Raw genomic sequence first — 22,994 nt, forward strand, 5'->3', positions numbered from 1 at the left:
TCAGAACTCTATCATCAGCTTATCAAGTGGTATCCTATCTCCTGGTTCACCACCTGATACTATCAACCTCCTCAAGTTGATCAAGTCTACATACACTGTTGCACCATCAGCAAGAGAATATATATATGTATCTATAAATGTGTACAAAGAAAATCAGCATTTGAATGCAAAACATATCAGTATAAATGTTCATTGATACACAACAATGATCAATCGATCACTCTATCAGTCCTAGAACGCATACGTCTGTAGGTAATCCAGCCTACGACTGTACTCTAAACTTCAGTGTAAAACACTCCTTGACATCAGAATACCAACAATCACTCACCTCTCACTGCGTCTTGCACGCTACTGACAACCAAACACTAACAACTCCCTACAAGTAATCCACCAGTACTTCCCTTCCACCTCTGGAAGTTCACTACCCTAATATCTTTAGGTTCTTCCGGGCTTCACTACCAGGATCCTCTGCAGCTCCTCCAGGCTGCTATCATGAAGTTTCTTTGAGCAACTACGGTGCTTCACCCTTCTGCTAGGTTCCTCCACAGCTCTCTTGGCTGCTACACCATGAAGTTTCCTCGAGCAACTATGGTGCTTCTCCACCTCTACAGAAGCACGTGACACTCCTCTTCACTGTTTCTCCTCACAGCTCGAGGTCCTCGCCTCCACTACCTTGGAGTCTCATCAATTACTTCATCTAGGCTGGCTTCGAAGTTCTCAGCAACTTCTTCCCCAAAGACAAACCTGCAACCCATCGACACTCCAATAAAATGTTCGCCTTTAACACATGAACAAAAATAATCACACAATATGTTTGGCTCCAACCTCTATCTGTCCTCTATATACAGTGAGAGTGGACTCCCCCGTTTTGGGCGGGTCCATACTCCACCTCGCCTGGCGGCGGTCCTCACTCGCTGGGAGGGTCTTCCTCCGTCAGGAGCCAGGCTCCCTCAGTCGCCCACCAGCGCTCAGAGGGGATGGACGTCGCTCCGTGTTCCTCCCTCTCCACTCTCTTATTTCAGGCCTTCTGCCTTATTAAAACATGTCTAACTTATAAATAAACATCGCTACTGTCGCTGGGCACACGACCAACTACAAGCAATCACTATGAACTGGCGTTTATCGTTCTAACCACAGATTATAAGGTCGAGGGCGCTTTCCCTCTGACGGCGTCTGGTCAGGGCGCTCCACACAGCCCACGAAAATGCCTCTGAGCAGCTTATTAAACTCTCCTCACCGTCCAAGACTTGAGACCACAACGTTCTCAGCTCAATTCCACAGCTGGCACGTCTGCACACTTCTCTTCTCTTAGAGATATATCACTAGGGGTTCCCTTCTGACGGGAGCTCAAACGGAGCGCGGCTTCCCCCTGCGATGTCTGGCACTCAAGTGAGGTCAAGGTCCTCCGGAAGCGAGCCTCACGCCTCCAGCAAAATGTCCACATCTCCTCGCCAGTCATTTATCTGTTTTCTTCTTCATTGCCCATAATCTCAAACTGTTATACATATCCAAGCAACTATTTTACATATGCGTTATCACCTCAATATTTGCTAGACCTTCTAATCAGGTCAGGCTTGACGAATAACTCTCAAGGAGGGAGACTCGTTTCTCCTGCAGGCTGAGATCATAACACCTTTTACTCCTGCCTGTTGCTCCAACTTTTTTAACTGCCTTTTATGGGGTACTGTGTCAAAGGCTTTTTGGCAATCCAGGAAAATGCAGTCGGCCCACCCTTCTCTTTCCTGCATAATTTTCGTTGCCTGGTCATAAAATTCTATTAAACCTGTGAGGCACGATTTACCATCTCTGAACCCATGTTGGTGGTGCGTTACAAAGTTATTTCCCTCCAGATGCTCTACGAGCCTTTTCCTCACGATCTTCTCCAGCACCTTGCATGGTATACAAGTTAAGGAAACTGGCCTGTAATTCAGTGCCTCTTGCCTGTCACCCTTTTTGTATATTGGGACCACGTTAGCTGTCTTCCAACTTTCTGGTAAGTCTCCTGTTTCCAGGAGAAAACAGGTGTGTGTGTGTGTGTGTGTGTGTGTGTGTGTGTGTGTGTGTGTGTGTGTGTGTGTGTGTGTGTGTGTGTGTGTGTGTGTGTGTGTGAGTGTGTGTGTGTGTGTGTGTGTGTGTGTGTGTGTGTGTGTGTGTGGTGTGTGTGTGTGTATGTGTGTGTGTGTGTGTGGGTGTGTGTGTGTGTGTGTGTGTGTGTGCGTGTGTGTGTGTGCGTGTGTGTGTGTGGGTGTGTGTGTGTGTGTGTGTGTCTGTGTGTGTGTGTGTGTGTGTCTGTGTGTGTGTGTGTGTGTGTGTGTGCGTGTGTGTGTGTGCGTGTGTGTGTGTGGTGTGTGTGTGTGTGTGTGTGTGTCTGTGTGTGTGTGTGTGTGTGTCTGTGTGTGTGTGTGTGTGTGTGTGGGTGTGTGTGTGTATGGGTATGTGTGTGGGTGTCTGTGTGTGTGTGTGTGTGGGTGTGTCTGTGTGTACTCACCTAGTTGTACTCACCTAGTTGTGTTTGCAAGGATTGAGCTCTGGCTCTTTGGTCCCGCCTCTCAACCGTCAATCAACAGATGTACAGATTCCTGAGCCTATTGGGCTCTATCATATCTACACTTGAAACTGTGTATGGAGTCAGCCTCCACCACATCACTTCCTAATGCATTCCATTTGTCAACCACTCTGACACTAAAAAAGTTCTTTCTAATATCTCTGTGTCTCATTTGCGCATTCAGTTTCCACCTGTGTCCACTTGTGCGTGTGCCCCTTGTGTTAAATAGCCTGTCTTTATCTACCCTATCAATTCCCTTCAGAATCTTAAATGTGGTGGTCATGTCCCCCCTAACTCTTCTGTCTTCCAGCGAAGTCAGGTTTAATTCCCGTAGTCTCTCCTCGTAGCTCATACCTCTCAGCTCGGGTACTAGTCTGGTGGCAAACCTTTGAACCTTTTCCAGTTTAGTTTTATCCTTGACTAGATATGGACTCCATGCTGGGGCTGCATACTCCAGGATTGGCTTGACATATGTGGTATACAAAGTTCTGAATGATTCTTTACACAAGTTTCTGAATGCCGTTCGTATGTTGGCCAGCCTGGCATATGCCGCTGATGTTATTCTCTTGATATGTGCTGCAGGAGACAGGTCTGGCGTGATATCAACCCCCAAGTCTTTTTTCTTTCTCTGACTCCTGAAGAATTTCCTCTCCCAGATGATACCTTGTATCTGGCCTCCTGCTCCCTACGCCTATCTTCATTACATTACATTTGGTTGGGTTAAACTCTAACAACCATTTGTTCGACCATTCCTGCAGCTTGTCTAGGTCTTCTTGAAGCCTCAAACAGTCCTCTTCTGTTTTAATCCTTCACATAATTTTGGCATGGTCTGCAAACATTGAGAGAAATGAATCGATACCCTCCGGAAGATCATTTACATATATCAGAAACAAGATAGGACCGAGTACAGAGCCCTGTGAGACACCACTGGTGACTTCACACCAATCGGAGATCTCACCGTAACTCTCTGCTTCCTATTGCTTAGGTACTCCCTTATCCACTGGTGCACCTTACCAGCTACACCTGCCTGTCTCTCCAGCTTATGTACCAGCCTCTTATGCGGTACTGTGTCAAAGGCTTTCCGACAATCCAAGAAAATGCAGTCCGCCCAGCCCTCTCTTTCTTGCTTAATCTTTGTCAACTGATCGTCGAATTCTATCAAGCCTGTAAGGCAAGTTTTACCCTCCCTGAACCCATGTTGGCGATTTGTCACGAAGTCCCTTCTCTCCAGATGTGTTACCAGGTTTTTTCTCACGATCTTCTCCATCACCTTGCATGGTATACAAGTTAAGAACTCTGGCCTGTAGTTCAGTGCCTCTTGCCTGTCGCCCTTTTTGTATATTGGGACCACATTCGCCGTCTTCCATATTTCTGGTAGGTCTCCCGTCTCCAGTGACTTACTATACACTATGGAGAGTAGCAAGCAAAGTGCCTCTGCACACTCTCTCAGTATCCATGGTGAGATCCCGTCTGGACCAACAGCCTTTCTAACATCCAGATCCAGCAGGTGTCTCCTGACCTCCTCTCTCGTAATTTCGAACTCTTCCAAGGCCACCTGGTTTACCTCCCTTTCTCCTAGCACAGTGACCTCACCTTGTTCTATTGTGAAGACCTCCTGGAACCTCTTGTTGAGTTCTTCACACACCTCTTTGTCATTCTCTGTATACCTGTCCTCGCCTGTTCTAAGTTTCAATATCTGTTCTTTCACTGTTGTTTTCCATCTGATGTGACTGTGGAGTAGCTTTGGTTCGGTCTTGGCTTTGTTTGCTATATCATTTTCAAAACTTTTCTCTGCTTCTATTCTGTGTGTGTGTGTACTCACCTAGTTGTACTCACGTAGTTGTGTTTGTGGGGGTTGAGCTCTGGCTCTTTGGTCCCGCCTCTCAACCGTCAATCAACAGGTGTACAGATTCCTGAGCCTATTCGGCTCTTTCATGTCTACACTTGAAACTGTGTATGGAGTCAGCCTCCACCACATCACTTCCTAATGCATTCCATTTGTCAACCACTCTGAAACTAAAAAAGTTCTTTCTAATATCTCTGTGCCTAATTTGGGCACTCAGTTTCCACCTGTGTTCCCTTGTGCGTGTGCCCCCTTGTGTTAAATAGCCTGTCCTTATCTACCCTATGAAATCCCTTCAGAATCTTGAATGTGGTGATCATGTCCCCCCTAACTCTTCTTTCTTCCAGCGAAGTGAGGTTTAATTCCCGTAGTCTCTCCTCGTAGCTCATGCCTCTCAGCTCGGGTACTAGTCTGGTGGCGAACCTTTGAACCTTTCCCAGTTTAGTCTTATCCTTCACTAGATATGGACTCCATGCTGGGGCTGCATACTCTACGATTGGCCTGACATATGTGGTATACAAAGTTCTGAATGATTCTTTACACAAGTTTCTGAATACCGTACGTATGTTGGCCAGCCTGGCATATGCTGCTGATGTTATCCTCTTGTTATGGGCTGCAGGAGACAGGTCTGGGGTGATATCAACCCCCAAGTCTTTTTCTTTATCTGACTCCTGAAGAATTTCCTCTCCCAGATGATACCTTGTATCTGGCCTCCTGCTTCCTACCCCAATCTTCATTACATTACATTTGCTTGGTTAAACTCTAACAACCATTTGTTCGACCATTCCTGCAGCTTGTCCAGGTCTTCTTGAAGCCTCAAGCTGTCCTCCTCTGTCTTAATCCTTCTCATAATTTTGGCGTCGTCAGCAAACATTGATAGAAATGAGTCTATACCCCCTGGGAGATCATTTACATATATCAGAAACAGAATAGGTCCGAGTACAGAGCCCTGTGGGACTCCACTGTTGAATTCACGCCATTCTGAGATCTAACCCCTCACTGTAACTCTCTGCTTCCTATTGCTTAGGTACTCCCTTATCCACTGGAGAGCCCTACTAGTTACTCCTGCCTGTTTCTCCAGCTTATGCATCAACCTTTTATGGGGTACTGTGTCAAAGGCTTTCCGACAGTCCAAAAAAATGCAGTCCGCCCATCCTTCTCTTCCTTGCTTAATCTTTGTCACCTGATCGTAGAATTCCATCAAGCCTGTAAGGCAAGATTTACCCTCCCTGAACCCATGTTGATGGGTTGTCACGAAGTATCTTCTCTCCAGATGTGTTACTAGGTTTTTTCTCATAATCTTCTCCATCACCTTGCATGGTATACAAGTTAAGGACACTGGCCTGTAGTTCAGTGCCTCTTGTCTGTCACCCCTTTGTATATTGGTACTACATTAGAAGTCTTCCATATTTCTGGTAGGTCTCCCGTTTCCAGTGACTTACTATACACTATGGAGAGTGGCATGCAAAGTGCTCCTGCACACTCTTTCAATACCCATGGCGAGATTCCGTCCGGCCCAACAGCTTTTCTCACATCCAGCTCCAATAGGTGCTTCTTGACCTCATCTCTTGTAATTTCGAACCTTTTCAAGGTCATCTGGTTTGCTGACCAGATGACCTTGAAGATTTGCATCTCTTAGCACCGTGACTTCTCCCTGTTCTATTGTAAAGACCTCCTGGAACATTTTCACACATGGTATACAAGTTAAGGACACTGGCCTGTAATTCAGTGCACACACACACACACACCTTTGTGTGTGTGTGTACTCACCTATTAAATGTGTGTGTGTGTGTGTGTGTGTGTGTGTGTGTGTGTGTGTGTGTGTGTGTACTCACCTAGTTGTACTTACCTAGTTGTGCTTGCTGGGGCTGAGCTTTGGCTCTTTGGTTCCGCCTCTCAACTGTCAATCAAATGGTGTATAGATTCCTGAGCCTACTGGGCTCTATCATAGCTGTATATGAAACTGTGTATGGAGTCTGCCTCCACCACATCACTTCCTAGTGCATTCTATTTGTTAACTACTCTGACAATGAAAAAATCTTTCTAATATCGTTGTGGCTTATTTGGGTATTAAGTTTCCACCTGTGTCTCCTTGTTCGTGTTCCACCGGTGCTGAAGAGTTTCTCTTTCTCCACCCTGTCAATTCTCCTCATAATTTTGTAGGTGGATATCATGTCTCCCCTTACTCCTCTGTCTTACAGGGACGTGAGTTTAGCTCCTTTAGCCTTTCCTCGTAGCTCATACCTCTCAGTTTCGGGACAAGGCTGGTGGCATACCGCTGAATCTTTTCTAACTTTGTCTTGTGTTTAACTAGGTATGGAGTCCAAGTTGGAGCTGGATATTCCAGGATTGGTCTGCCATAAGTTGTATACAGGGTCCCGAATGATCCCTTACATAAGTTTCTAAAGGCGGTTCTTATGTTGGCCAGTCTAGCATTTGCCGCTGATGATATCCTCTTGATGTGGGGCTTTGGGGACTGGTTCGGTGTGATATCAACCCCCCAGATCTTTCTCTCTTTTTGACTTGCAGGATTTCATCTCCTAGATGGTACCTTGTGTTCAGACTTCTTCTTCCTTACCCTAATTTCAGTACTTTACACTGTCCTTAGTTGAACTTTAGTAGCCATTTTCTAGACCATTCCTCCAGCTTGTCCAGATCGTCTCTGTCTATCATCATCTGTCGTGTTTTCTCTCATAATTTTTGCATCATCAGCAAACATGGAGAAGAATGAGTCTATACCCTCTGGAAGATAGTTTACATATATCAGAGAAAGGATAGGTCCAAGTACAGAGTCCTGTTGAACCCTCTGGGGACATCTCGCCACTCTGATGTGTCCTCCCCTCACAGTTACTCGTTTTTTCCTGTTGCTTAGATACTCCCTTATCCAATGGAGCACCTTCTATTGTACTCCTGCTTGTTACTCTAACTTTTGTAATAGCCTTTTGTGAGGTAATGTGTCAAAGGCTTTCTGACAGTTCAAGACAATGCATTCTGCCCACCCTTCTCTTTCTGCCTAATTTGTGTTGCTTGGTCCTACAATTAAATTAATCCTGTGAGGCACGATTTACCATCTCTGAACCCATGTTAGTGGTGTGTTACAAAGCTTTTTTTCCTCCAGATGATCTACGAGACTTTTCCTAACAATATTCTTCATCACCTTGCATGGTATACAAGTTAGGGAAACTAGCCTGTAGTTCAGTGTCTCTTGCCTGTCACCCTTTTCGTATATTGGGACTACATTAGCTGTCTTCCAGCTTTCCAGTAGGTCTCCTGTTTCCAGTGACCTGTTATACATCGTAGAGAGTGGCACACTTAGTGCTTCTGCACCTTCATTTAGAATCCATGGTGAGATTATTTCAGGCCCAACAGTCTTTGTCACATTCAGCTGCAACAGATTCATTTTGACCTAATCACTGGTGAGGTCAAAATCCTCCAAGGTTGCTTGGTTGACCAAGGTCCTCCTCATTTAGCACAGGGGCTTCTCCTTGTTCTTTTGTGAAGTCCTCTTGGAATCTCTTGTTGAGTGTTGAGTTCTTCACACACCTCCTTGTCATTCCCTGTGTATCTATTTTCCACTTTTCTCAGTTTCATCACTTTTTCCTTCACCGCTGTTTTTCTCCTGATTTGGCTGTGGAGCAGTTTTGGTTGGATGTTAGCTTTACTTGTGATGTCATTTTCATAGTGTCTCTCCGCTTCTCTTCTCTCTCTGAGGTACTCATTTCGTGCCTTCTGGTATCTCTCCCTGCTCTCTGGTGTTCTGTTACTCCTGTAGTTTCTCCATGTTCTTTTACTCAAATGCTTCGCTACCTTACATTCCTGATTCAACAATGGATTCTTCTGATACTTTTCATTTTTTTCCTTCTGGACTGGGATAAATATATGTACAGCTTCGTGGCATTTCTGGGTGACATAGTCCATCATATCCTGTACATTCTTCTCTCTGAGTTCTGTTTCCCCATGGTATTCCCCTTAGAAAGTTCCTCATCTCATTATATTTTCCTCTTCGGTGGTTCAGTCTTTTCCCTCCGATCCTATCCTTGGATAGGTTTTCCCTGCCTCCTCTAGATACCCATATGTCAATACACTGTGGTCACTCATTCCTGTGGGGGCTTTAAATTTGACTTCTCTTATTTATGACTCATTCAAAGTGAATATCAGGTCGAGTCTAGCTGGTTCGTCATTGCCTCTCATTCTCGTGGGTTTCCTGACATGTTGGCTCAGAAAGTTCCTTGTTGCCACTTACATGAGTTTAGCTTTCCATGTATACGCACCTTCTTGTGGGTCCCCATTCTCCCAGTCACTTTCCCTGGGGTTGAGGGAAGGGCGTGTGGGTGGGAAGGGGTTGAGGGGGCGTGTATACAAGTAGAGGTTGAGGGAGATAAGATTGGGTTTGGATAGGTTGTGGCTGGTGTGGGTAGGTGGGGATGGGTTGAGGCTGGGGTGGAAATACGAGCATGGATTGGGAGGGGATAGGCTGTGCTGGTGGGGTGGGTTCAGGCTGGAGTGGGTAAATGGGTTGGGGTTGGGTAGGGATAGGTTGTGGCAAGGTGGGGATGGGTTGAGGCTGGGGTGGATAGGTGAGGAGGGGATGAGGCTGGGTTGGGCATGCGGGCATGGGTTGGGTGGGGACAGGCTGTGTCTGGGGTCGGTAGGTAGGGGTGGGTTGATCGATTTTTCATTCCAAGAAAACCAAATGTTGATGTTGATGCTTTATCTGGTTCAGTAGCTGCAATTCATGTAGATTATCCATCATTAGATGCCACAGAAGTTGAGATGGAACAGAGACAAGACCCTTTGTAGTCACCCATCTTTAAGGTTCTGACTAAGCAAGATACTCGCCTGATTCACAAACCTCCAGTACCATTGACAGAGTTAGTGATGATGGACCATTTACTGTGTAAGATAGTCAAGCTAGGGACCCCCTAGAGAGTGGTGTGAGTTAGTAGTCGCAGCAGTATTAATACTAGATGTGTTAAACTAATACCAGATGTGTTAAACATTATCTATGATGGACCTGCAAGTGCACATCCAAGAATAGGTCGTACGTTCACTTAAATAAGTAATGTTAAATGTCAAAACTTCTATAAGTTAAAGCTGTAGAGGCAAATGATAAGTGATTTGCAGGTAATAATTAGTAATATAAAATACTATTAGATAATACATAAATCCAGCTTGATTCTAATTTAGATCTTGACTTCATTGTAATATTTTTTTAGTGGTTATAACTGATTTACTGGGACAACTCAGCCCTGTACCAAGAGCACGATCAGTTTACGATCATTCATTAGCGCTCAAAATGTCAGGTCAATATTATTTTACGATATTTTACATAGAAACCAAGAAGAAAATTTATATTTGGTGTTATGATGACCAAATTAATTATTTTTATCAAAATTAACTATGCCACATACAATAATATTATTATGCTAACGTGTTTTTATATAACGATCAATAACCAAAAACAACGAAATATATAGCGATTAAAGTTTGGTTGAGTAAATATTTTATTTACATTTTCAGATATAATAATATTTTTGTCACATCAATGCCGAATCATTTATCATCCATGCCAATGAAATGTGAATACAGTATAATTATTCTGTCAAAGTGAATGAAGAACAATTGGAACAAACACTCACGTCTACAAACACCAGACACGTATTTACTTGTGTAAATAAATTCTTTCTGATAATGCAAAATTTATTTTTGTTTGATTTTCTTTGTTCCAAAAAAATGAGCTTGATCCACAGGTGTTGAATGTAACCAAAATATTGCTAAATTTGATGATTTTTAGTTCAAACAACAAAATGCAGGAAAACTTGCTTAAAAACGCAATAATATGCGAAATTGTGAGGTTAGTAGGCCAAATCACATATAGTGTGAAAACTTGAGGTAGTAATGATATATTAGTAAATTCGAATATTTTTACTTAAATTCACACAAAACGAAAAACGTGAAAAAAGCCTCTTTATTAAAATATTCAATAATTTTTAGTTCAAATCATAGAATGAGGTTTAGTGTTATTTAGATCAATAATAATGCAAATGAAAATGTTCTTTCCAACACAAAATATAAAAATCAATGTGTTTTCATTTAAATTAACTAAAATTTTCGTGATTTTCAGTTTATATTACCGAAAGAAGATGTAGGAGTAAATGCGCTCTAATCTGGCTGAAACGTTCCAATTTGCAATAAAAACCGGATATCTCTCCTATTCAATATTTTACTCACTATTTGAACTAGGTACTAGTGCTTGATTGAAAATAAAGTATTTAATGTGAATTTCCAATAAATTTCGTGTTTGCAACATACATATCCGATATATATGGAATTAATAACAATAAACTGAAAATTCTTAAAATCGTTGAAAAATGGCAATATATTGCCTAAATCGTTGATGTTTGGTTTAATTCACATAATGGAAAAGATAATGATAAACGTCAAAATATTGCTAAATATAATGATTTTTAGTTCAAAACAAAATGCAAGTAAACTTGCTTAAAAACGCAATAATATGCGAAATTGTGAGATTAGTAGGCCAAATATCGTGTGAAAACTTGAGGTAGTATCGAAATATTAGTAAATTCGAATATTTTTACTTAAATTCACACAATACTAAAAACGTGAAAAAGTGCCTATTACCATATTCGAGGACTCTCTAGTTTAAATCATAAAGTGTTTTTAGATCATTAATAAAGCATGTGGAAATGTTGTTTCCAATTTACACTATAAAAATCAATATGTTTTCATTAAAATTAACTAAAAAAAAATTCCAATACCGTTTAAAATTGTTGTTTCCAATACAAACTATAAAAATCAATGTGTTTTCATAAATATTAACTAAAATTTTTGTGATTTTCCGTTTATACTACCGAAAGAATAAGTACAAGTAAATGCGCTCTAATCCGGCTGTAACGTTCATAAATGCAATAAAAACAGGATTTCTCTCCTAATCAATATTTTACTCACTATTTGAACTTATTACTTATTGATGATTAAAAATAAAGTATTTAATGTGAATTAACAATCAATTTCGTGTTTGCAACATACGTATCGTATATTTAAAGAATGAATGACAATAAACTGAAAATTCTTAAAATCGTTAAAACGGCAAAATTTTGCTTAAATCGTTAATATTTGGTGTAAATCACATAAAGAAAAGGACGATGATTAACGTCAAAATATTGCTAAATTTGATAATTTTTAGTTCGAAACAAAATGCAAGAAAACTTGTTTAAAAACTCAATAATAGGCAAAATTCTGAGGTTAGTAGGCCAAATCACATATCGTGTGATAACTTGTGGAAGTATCGAAATATTAGGTAATTCAAACGATTTTACATAAATTCACACAATACGAAAAACGTGAAAAAATATATATAAGGAATAAATAACAATAAACTGAAAATTTTTAGAATCGTTGAAAAACGGGAAAATATTGCCTAAATCGATGATATTTAGTTTAAATCACTAAAGGAAAAAAAGATGAACGTCAAAATGTTGCTATATTTGATGAATTTCAGTTAAAAAAACAAAACGCAGGAAAACTTGATTAAAATAATATGCGAAATTCTGAGGTTAGCAGCCAAATCACATATCGTGTGAAACTTGAGGAAGTAATGAAATATTAGTATATTCGAATATTTTTACTTAAATTAACACAATATGAAAAACGTGAATATATTGGTTTCAATATTGAATATATTGGCCTCTATATTGGTTTTATGATAAGCCTCTATTTTATATTAAGCCTCTATGATTTTTTGTTCAAATCATAGAGTGCAGTTTAGTATTATTTAGATAAATAATAATGCAAATAAAATTGTTGTTTCCAATACAAACCATAAAAATCAATGTGTTTTCATTAAAATTTTCGTGATATTCAGTTTATATTACCGAAAGAAGATATACAAGTAAATGCGCTCTAATCTGGCTGAAACGTTGAAATATGCAAAAAACAGGATTTCTCTCCTAATCAACATTTTACTCACTATTTGAACTAGGAACTTATTGATGATTGAAAATAAAGTATTTAATGTGAATTTCCAATCAATTTCGTGTTTGCAACATACATATCGAATATTTAAGGAATGAAAAACAATAAACTGAAAAATCTTAAAAATCGTTAAACCGGCAAAAATTTCCCTAAATCGTTAATATTTGGATTAAAAACCATAAAGAAAAAGATGATGATTAACGTCAAAATATTGCTAAATTCGATTATTTTTAGTTCAAAACAAAATGCAAGAAACTTGTTTAAAAACGCAATAATAAGCGAAATTCTGAGATTAGTAGGCTAAATCACATATCGTGTGAAAACTTGAGGTAGTATCGAAATATTAGTAAATTCCAATATTTTTACCTAAATTCACTCAATGCGAAAAACGTGAAAAATGTCCCTAATACCACATTCGGGGATTTTTAGTTTAAATCATAGTGTTTTAGATCATTAATAAGGCAAATCAATACAAACTAAAAAATCAATGTGTTTTCATAAATATTAACTACAATTTTCGTGATTTTCCGCTTATATTACCGAAAGAAGATGTACAAGTAAATGCGCTCTAATCCGGCTGAAACGTTGAAATATGCAATAAAAACAGGATTTCTCTCCTAATCAATATTTTAATCACTATTTGAATTAGGAACTTATTGATGATTGAAAATGAAGTATTTAATGTGAATTTCCAATCAATTTCGTGTTTGCAACATATATATCGTATATATGACGAATTAACAACAAATAAACTGAAAATTCTTACCATGGTTGAAAAACTGAAAAATATTGCATAAATCGTTGATATTTGGTTTAATTCACATAATTGAAAATATGATGATAAACGTCAAAATATTGCTAAATTCAATAATTTTTAGTTAAACAAAATGCAAGGAAACGTGCTTAAAAACACAATACTAAGCGAAATTCTGAGATTAGTAAGCCAAATCACATATCGTGTGAAAACTTGAGGTAGTATAGAATAATGAGTAAATTCGAATATTTTTACTTGAATTCACACAATACGAAAAACGCGAAAAAATCTCTATTACCATATTCGAGGATTTTTAGTTTAAATCATAAAGTGTTTTTAGATCATTAATAAAGCATATGGAAATGTTGTTTCCAATACAAACTATAAAATAAAATACTTTAAAAATCAATATGTTTTCATTAAAATTAACAAAAATTTTCGTGATTTTCCGTTTATATTACTGAAAGAAGATGCGCTCTAGTACGGCTGAAACGTTGAAACATACAATAAAAACAAGATTTCTCTCCTAATCAATATTTTATTCACTAATTGAACTAGGTACTAATTGATGATTGAAAATAAAGTATTTATCTATTTATTTATTTATTTTTATTTATTTATTTATTTATATATATACAAGAAGGTACATTGGGTTTGTAAGAATACATTGGATAGAACAGTATTTACATTCTTGTAAAGCCACTAGTTCGCGCAGCGTTTCGGGCAGGTCCTTAATCTAGCAGATAATTTTAAGTAGGTAATTTCAATCAGAATTGATAAATGATAAAGATACATTACAAGAGAAAAATGAGATGGGAGAGATAAGTAAGTATATTAAAGCACATTGTTATATTAAAGCTCTGATTGATTACATTGACAGCTTGATTAGTAATTTAAACAAGATTAATAGACACCATACAGCAGATTGACAGCACATATAAGACAGCAATGATCACAATGGTAAAGATGTTCAGAATGGGTACATAAAGATTGGGAGACTGGGTAGCAAAAGATACAGATAAACAAGATTTATAAACACCATACAACAGATTGGCAGCACATATAAGAAAACAGCAATGATCACAATGGTAAAGATGTTCAAAATGGGAACATAAAGGTTGGGAGATTGGGTAGCAATTGATACAGTGCAATTTTAAGGCAAAAAGTGAAAAACTATGAAGATGAAATTAGGTACTTTTTAGTATTGATTTTGAATGATGTAAAAGTTGGACAGCTTTTCAATTCAGTAGGGAGTGAGTTCCATAAACTGGGTCCCTTTATTTGCATAGAGTGTTTACACAGATTAAGTTTAACTCTGCGGATATCAAAGAGATATTTATTTCTGGTGTGGTGATAATGGGTCTTATTACATCTGTCCAGGAAGAGTTTCAGACAAGGATTTGCATTTAAGAACAGGGTTTTGTAAATGTAGTTGACACAAGAGAATTTGTGGAGTGAGATTATGTTTAGCATGTTTAGGGAGTTAAACAAGGGGGCTGTGTGTTGTCTGAAAGCAGAATTTGATATTATTCTGATAGCAGATTTTTGCTGGGTGATGATGGACTTGAGGTGGTTTGCAATGGTTGAACCCCATGCACAGATACCATAGTTGAGATAGGGATAGATTAGTGCATAATATAGAGAGATGAGAGCAGAGTTAGGAACATAATATCTGATTTTGGAGAGTATACCAACTGTTTTAGAGACTTTCTTAGTTATGTGTTGTATGTGGGTACTGAAGTTGAGTCTCTTGTCTAGGAATATGCCAAGAAACGTTCCATCATTTTTATTGCTAATGTTTACATTGTCTGTTTACATTTAATGTGAGTTTTTAATCAATTACGTGTTTGCAGCATACATGTCGTATATTTAAGGAATAAATAAACCCTAAAATTCTTAAAATCGTTGAAAACGGCAAAAATTTTGTCTAAATCGTTTATATTTGGTTTAAATCACATAATGGAAAAGATGATGATAAACGTCAAAATATTGCTAAATATGATGATTTTTAGTACAAAATAAAATGCAAGAAAACTTGCTTAAAAACGCAATAATATGTGAAAATCTTTGATTAGTAGGCCAAATTACATATCGTGTGAAAACTTGACGTAGTAATGATATATTAGTAAATTCGAATATTTTTACTTAAATTCACACAAAACGAAAAACGTGAAAAAAGCCTCTTTATTACCATATTCAATGATTTTTAGTTCAAATCATAGAATGAGGATTAGTGTTATTTAGATCAATAATAATGCATATGAAAATGTAGTTTCCAACACAAACTATAAAAATCAATGTGTTCATTTAAAGTAACTAAAATTTTCGTGATTTTCAGTTTATATTACCGAAAGAATATGAGAAGTAAATGCGCTTTAATCTTGCTGAAACGTCCCAATTTGCAATAAAAACCGGATGTCTCTCCTATTCAATATTTTACTCACTATTTGAACAAGGTACTAGTGCTTGATTGAAAATAAAGTATTTAATGTGAATTTCCAATAAATTTCGTGTTTGCAACATACATATCCTATATATATGGAATTAACAACAATAAACTGAAAATTCTTAAAATCGTTGAAAAATGGCAATATATTGCCTAAATCGTTGATATTTGGTTTAATTCACATAATGAAAAAGATGATGATAAACGTCAAAATATTGCTAAACATAATGATTTTTAGTTCAAAACAAAATGCAAGTAAACTTGCTTAAGAACGCAATAATATGCGAAATTGTAAGATTAGTAGGCCAAATCACATATCGTGTGAAAACCTGAGGTAGTATCGAAATATTAGTAAATTCGAATATTTTTACTTAAATTCACACAATACGAAAAACGTGAAAAAAGTCCCTATTACCATATTCGAGGACTCTCTAGTTTAAATCATAAAGTGTTTTTAGATCATTAATAAAGCACATGGAAATGTTGTTTCCAAAGCAAACTATAAAAATCAATGTTTTCATTAAAATTAACTAAAAATTAAATTACTCACTATTAAATTAAATTAATAGTGAGTAAATTAATTTAATTAAATAAAAATTAAAAATTACTCACTATTTGAACTTATTACTTATTGATGATTAAAAATAAAGAATTTAATGTGAATTAACAATCAATCTCGTGTTTGCAACATACATATCGTACATTTAAAGAATGAATGACAATAAACTGAAAATTCTTAAAATCATTAAAACGGCAAAATTTTGCTTAAATCGTTAATATTTGATGTAAATCACATAAAGAAATACACGATGATTAACGTCAAAATATTGCTAAATTTGATAATTTTTAGTTGAAAACAAAATGCAAGAAATTAAATGTGCTCTAATGTTGCAAACACGTAATTGATTAGAAATTCTAATCGTAATTGATTAGAAATTCTAATAGAAATAAGTAACTAATTAGAAATAGATTAGAAAAATTGAAATAGAAAAAACATTTGCCATATTAATGATCTAAAAACACTTTATGATATAAAATTAAATCCTCGAATAATAGAGACTATTTTCACGTTTTTTGCATTGTGTGAATATAGGAAAAAATATTCGAATTTACTAATATTTTGATACTACCTCAAGTTTTGACACACGATATGTGATTTGGCCTACTAATCTCAGAATTTCACATATTATTGCGTTTTTAAGCCAGTTTTCTTGTATTTTATTTTGTACTAAAAATCATCATATTTAGCAATATTTTGACATTTATCATCATCTTTTCCATTATGTGATGTGAACCAAATATAAACGATTTAGGCAAAATTTTGCCGTTTAAAACGATTTTAAGAATTTTAGGGTTTATTTATTCCTTAAATTTACGACATGTATGTTGCAAACACGTAATTGATTAAAAACTCACATTAAATACTTTATTTTCAATCATCAATTAGTACCTAGTTCAAATAGTGAATAAAATATTGATTAGGAGAGAAATCTTGTTATTATTGTATGTTTCAACGTTTCAGCCGTACTAGAACGTATGTACTTCTACATCTTCTTTCGGTATTATAACCGGAAAATTCCGAAAATTTTAGGTAATATTAATGAAAACATATTGATTTTCATAGTTTGTATTGGAAACAACATTTCCATATGCTTTATTAATGATCTAAAAATAGTTTATGATTTAAACTAGAGAGTCCTCGAATATGGTAATAGGGACTTTTTTCACGTTTTTCGTATTGTGTGAATTTAAGTAAAAATATTCGAATTTACTAATATTTCGATACTACCTCAAGTTTTCACACGATATGTGATTTGGCCTACTAATCTCAGTTTTTGCCTTTTAGTGCGTTTTTAAGCAAGTTTACTTGCATTTTGTTTTGAACTAAAAATCATCATATTTAGCAATATCTTGACGTTTATCATCATCTTTTCCATTATGTGAATTAAACCAAATATCAACGATTTAGGCAATATATTGCCATTTTTCAACGATTTTAAGAACGCAATTGATTAGATAATAACCTTAAATACTTCATTTTCAATCATCTATTTGTTTTTCGTTAAAATACTGAGTAAGATATTGAAAAGGGGAGAAGTTCGGTTTTTATTGCATATATAGACGTTTCAGCCGGAATAGAGCGGTTTTACGTGTACATCTTCCATCGGTAATATAAACGGAAAATAAGGAACATTTTAGTTAATTCTAATGAAAACACATTGACTTTTATCATTTGTGTTGGAAACAACATTGTCATATGTCTTTTCTTGGATCTAAATAATACGAAACCTCGCTCTATGATTTGAAGTTAAAATCCACAAATATGGTAAAATAGTGGCTTTTTTCACGTTTTTTATGTAGTGTGATATTACGTATATATATTCGTTTTTACCAATATTTCGATACTATTTCATGTAGTATCACATATGTGATTTGGCCTTCAAATTTCAGAATATCGCATAATATTGCAATTTAAGCAAGTTTTCTTGCATTTTGTTTTGCATTAGCCATTAATGTGACAACATTTAAAAATATATATCTCTTAAGTTAAATAAATAATACCACCTTATCGCCGGTGTCCGGACACATGAAAACTACCTAGGTATCAGTATCCAGCCAGGCGGGGATCACAGGCTGCACAATACTGACAAATTATGTAATGCACTACTTGTGGTCGATCTCGACCCCTTTTATGATGTGACGACTTATAGTGAATTTTGTAACTAGCTCATCAAGATTGTAACTTGCTTAGCTAAATGAATTGTGGGGTTCGGTCCATTTATTTTCTTTCTTTATTATGCACCCCATAATACCCATCCCGTAGGCGGTGGTGTAAAGGGTTACAGAGGCACATAATCGGTTCAGGAACTGAACCCTCTAGTTCGTTTAGCTAAGCAAACAACAATCTTTTGACGCTAGTTACAAAATTATTAATGTACACATACTTATGCATACATGTACATATTCATACGTATACAGATATACATACACATACATATTTAATCACCCACACAAATACACACATCAGTAATCTTTGTGTCACAAGTGATTCAACAAGAGGCTCACAACAGTCACTATACAAGGCACTTTACATCTATGAGGAGTCGCACAGTTACTAGTCTTGCTCCACACCCACCCAGCTGGGCGGTAGCTTTACAGTTACCTGGTGTTATTCTTCTCCTATATCTCTTTTTCTGGTTAATCCCTATTTACATCATGCAGTTCAGGTTTCGTCGCAATACTATAGTTTTTAGTTTAGTTAATTTATCACATAATGGGTTCAGGGACTGAACACACAATTTATTTATCTAAGCAAGTTACAATCTTGAGGAGCTAGCCACAAAATTCATAATACATCGTCACATCAACAACATGTGTTCGAGATCGACCACAAGTACAGTTTCTAAATTAAGCAAATGCCATATGTGGAGAGCTAGTGTCACAATTGATATGTTTGTCCTGCACATTTCCACAGTAGTTTACTTGAGTTCTTTTAATTATCTTAGATATCATTGAAGAGAACCTCGTAGGTACTATACTGTATATATACTGGTAAGAAGTATAATAATCCTGAGAAATCGTGAAAATTATGTTGTACGAGTGCTTCCAGTTAAGTAACATAGTTCATTTGTGTGCGCGTGCTTGAAGAGGAAACGTTATCCACCCTCGCCCACCCCATTGCCAACCCGTTCTCGCAAATTCGTAAAGTCAATATTGACTTATTAACTACGTGCATAGGTGATATACTAAACATAATAGATACCCTTAAAAAGATTCATAGAAAACACCGACCTTACCTAACCTTGTTAGTATCTTAAGATAAGCATCTTATTGCTTCGTATTTACAATTATTACTTAACCTATACCTATTATAGGTTAGGTAATAATTGTAATTACGAAGCAATAAGATGCTTATCTTAAGATACTAACAAGGTTAGGTAAGGTCGGTGTTTTCTATGAATCTTTTTAAGGGTATCTATTATGTTAAGTATGTCACCTATGCACATATTTAATAAGTCAATATTGACTTATTAAATTTGCGAGAACGGGTTGCCATTGCAAATATTTATGGCTTTCAGACCATACGACCGCGGCTTACCCTCGCCGCGGTCGAGGGTTAGAACACTGGACTGGATGTATACCCAGTATTACAAGTAAATATTAGCAATAACAATTATGGAAAGCTCCTTCACCGATACATAGACAAGAGACTGAACTTCAGCACCCACATACAACACATAAGGGGATGCTCTGAGAGAGAGAGAGAGGGAGAGTAAAAATATCCACTGAGGTTTGATTAAGTCCTTTTGGGGACCTTAATCATTAGGACGTTCAATGATTAACGCAAAGTGAAGCGTATTCAGATGGTATATTGACAACATTCAGCATATCTCATAATGACCTAGTAGTACTTGGTGCACAAATACTTTTTTCCAAAGGAATCGCAAAACATAATTAAACACAACTGTACCGTACAGTGTTATATATTTATTTCAGTTTGAACAATTTTTAACATTAAAGGATAAATCTTTTAATTGGTTGAAATTGGTTTTAACATTCGAAATCTTATTTGTTGGTGTTAAATAATATAAGGTTCAAATTTATTAAGATACATACTTTAAAAACTATTTCTATTTGAAATTTAAATAACATAAAAAGAGTACAGAATATAACAAATACCGACTATATAAAAGACCTGACACTTGCAGCACTTAATTATACTATTGTAACACATTGAAAGTAATAACATTATTTGATTCAGCAAAGCATTTGGTAAGGTTATAATAATAATAATAATAATGTATTAATTAAGTATTTTAAATTATAATTCACAACTTGCTAGCGCACAAGAAACAAATCCACGAATCATCATTACATTCTGTAACACCTACACATGATCCATGGTGCCAAATATTGCAACGGTCACAGCATACCATCAGCTTCAAATCATATGGCTTTCTGCAAATGCAGTACACTTCCATCGAGCATGACCGGATGATTCCTTTTCTTCTCAGTGTCTGAGCTGCAGGGAATGAGATGAGACACTTTCCTTTAAAGTTCTCTTGAAGATGTTCTCATATTCGGCACATCATACGAGGTTCACCGGATCTACACCACTTGCAAGTGATGCAGCAAACGCCACAGCATATACCCCACTCATACTTGAGTCCCTGTGTCTGCTGACATTCATTATATTGCATATCAGCTTATTATCCTGGCAATTAGCAAGAGCACACAAGATAACTGCAGTAGATTTGGATGGTAATTTATGCCTGGTGTCGTATATGTTAATTTGTCCTGTTACTCCAATGTTGGAAACGGTGACCCAGTGACAACCATCAACTTGAATAATTTGAATAAATTCACCAATTGTAACTGGCCAGGAGAGGTCCGGCTACAACGCTGGGTCATGAAGGCCTTCTACGCTTGGCACAGTTTCATGAGGTCACATGTAGATTTTATATGAAGGTCAGAGAGCGGTACATTTGTTCCAATGTTCATTATCTCGTCATCTGTTAAATAATTTAACATTGTCGAATGTGAAGCACTGTTATCACTCTCCTTATTGTTGCATTGGTGTGAGGAGTGTCAGTGATTGGTGCAGTTTTTTTTTCTTTAAATAGGGACATATATTTGTACTGCAGATACCAGTACAGTTGCACCGTTTATTTATATATTTTATATTTGGGTTAGCAAGGCGAGACGCTTCTCTTAACGTGATACTGTTGGTATCAAATAGAAATAGTTTTTAAAGTATGTATGTTAATAAATTTGAACCTTATATTATTTAACATCAACAAATTAGATTTCGAATGTTAAAACCAATTTCAACCAATTAAAGAATTTATCTTTTAATGTTAAAAATTGTTCAAACTGAAATAAATATATAACACTGTACGGTACAGTTGTGTTTGCCTGCCACAACCTGCTACAGCCTTGAGAGCACGGAGCCTCTCTCTATATTGGCGACCCAGTCTGGCTAAAACATTGCGGTATAGTAGAACCTCAAGCCCAGGTATTTGTATCTGGTAACATAGTCGAGCAGAGAGCCATCATCCAACTGCGTTTTGCGAACGGCCCCACTCCGTCTGGGTGGGTGTCGGTTCAGGATCTTTGTTTTCTCTACTGAGATGACTAAGCCTAGTTCCTGACATGTGTACAATACAGAGTTCAGAACATTTTGGGTGTTGGTATACCCATTGGTGTGGATCAGTATATCATCCACATAGCTAATGATGTGTTCGCTGGACCTTCTAGTTACTAAGTTTAAAAGTGCATTGATTAACACATTGAACAGAGTACGACTGAGGACACCTCCCTGTGGAGTCCCAAGTTCAAAATCTCTCGTTACATGCCTATGCCCTTGGAACAGTACAGATGACTTCCTGTTGGATAGATAGCCTCTTATCCACCGTAGAAGCCATCCTCCAACATTCATTTTAGCAAGTTCGCTCAGAATGACGTGTGGGTTAGCAATGTCAAAGGCTGACTTAAGATCTAGGAAAGTGGTATATGACCTATCAGTATGCAGGGTGAGGAATGTGGTAATACAGTGACGTACACTCTTTCCATGCGTAAAGCCATATATCTGGGGAGACAACATATTATTAATTTTGTAAAGGAAACGGTTGAGAACCATCCTCTCAAGACACTTGTAGAGACAACTAGTGAGGGAGATTGGGCGAAAAGCACTCGGCTGGTGAGGTTTAGGAATGGGAATAATAACACTGTTGGTCCATGACTTAGGAAGCTCCCCAGTTACATAGCTCATATTATACAACTGAAGCAAGGGATTCCCTGGAACTAACAGAAGCATAAGCAGTATGCCGTAAGTAACTCCATCCTCCCCGGGTGATGTAGCTTTGCCAATATGTAGAGCAGAATCTAGTTTGTATTCAGTAAAAAGCATGTCACAGTCATCCTCTTGATGAAGCATGAAGTCAAGGAGCCTTGCCCTATCAGTATATCTATTATTTAACTCATTCTGTGAGGGTAGAGGAAGACTGTCAAAGCTGAAAGTCGTGGCCCAAGCATCAGCAAGCTCATTTGCTCTGTGCAGAGGATTAGGGTACGAGATCTCTGCAGCATTTTTCCCTTTGATCTTGTTGATATCCTTCCATGCCCGACTTAGTGGCGTGTGAAAATTGAGACAAAAGATTCCCAGTCTGTCTGCCTCAGCTCCACCATACGTTCCCTGGCCTCAGTCAGAGCCGCTTGAAAGAGCTTAAGCATTTCAGCAGTGCGGGTCCTTCTATAAGCTAGTCCAATTATTCTGGCAGTGCGTTTTAGTGCATGCAATTTAGAATCATTATAATAAGCATAAGTGCTATGACCAGTGTTTTGGGTTACGTGGCTTGGACGATGAATCAAGTGATTCTATAAACTGCTCGAGAGTACCTGTGAGCCCATT

This window comes from Procambarus clarkii, chromosome 58 (genome assembly GCF_040958095.1).
Source record: "Procambarus clarkii isolate CNS0578487 chromosome 58, FALCON_Pclarkii_2.0, whole genome shotgun sequence".
Taxonomy (NCBI): domain Eukaryota; kingdom Metazoa; phylum Arthropoda; class Malacostraca; order Decapoda; family Cambaridae; genus Procambarus; species Procambarus clarkii.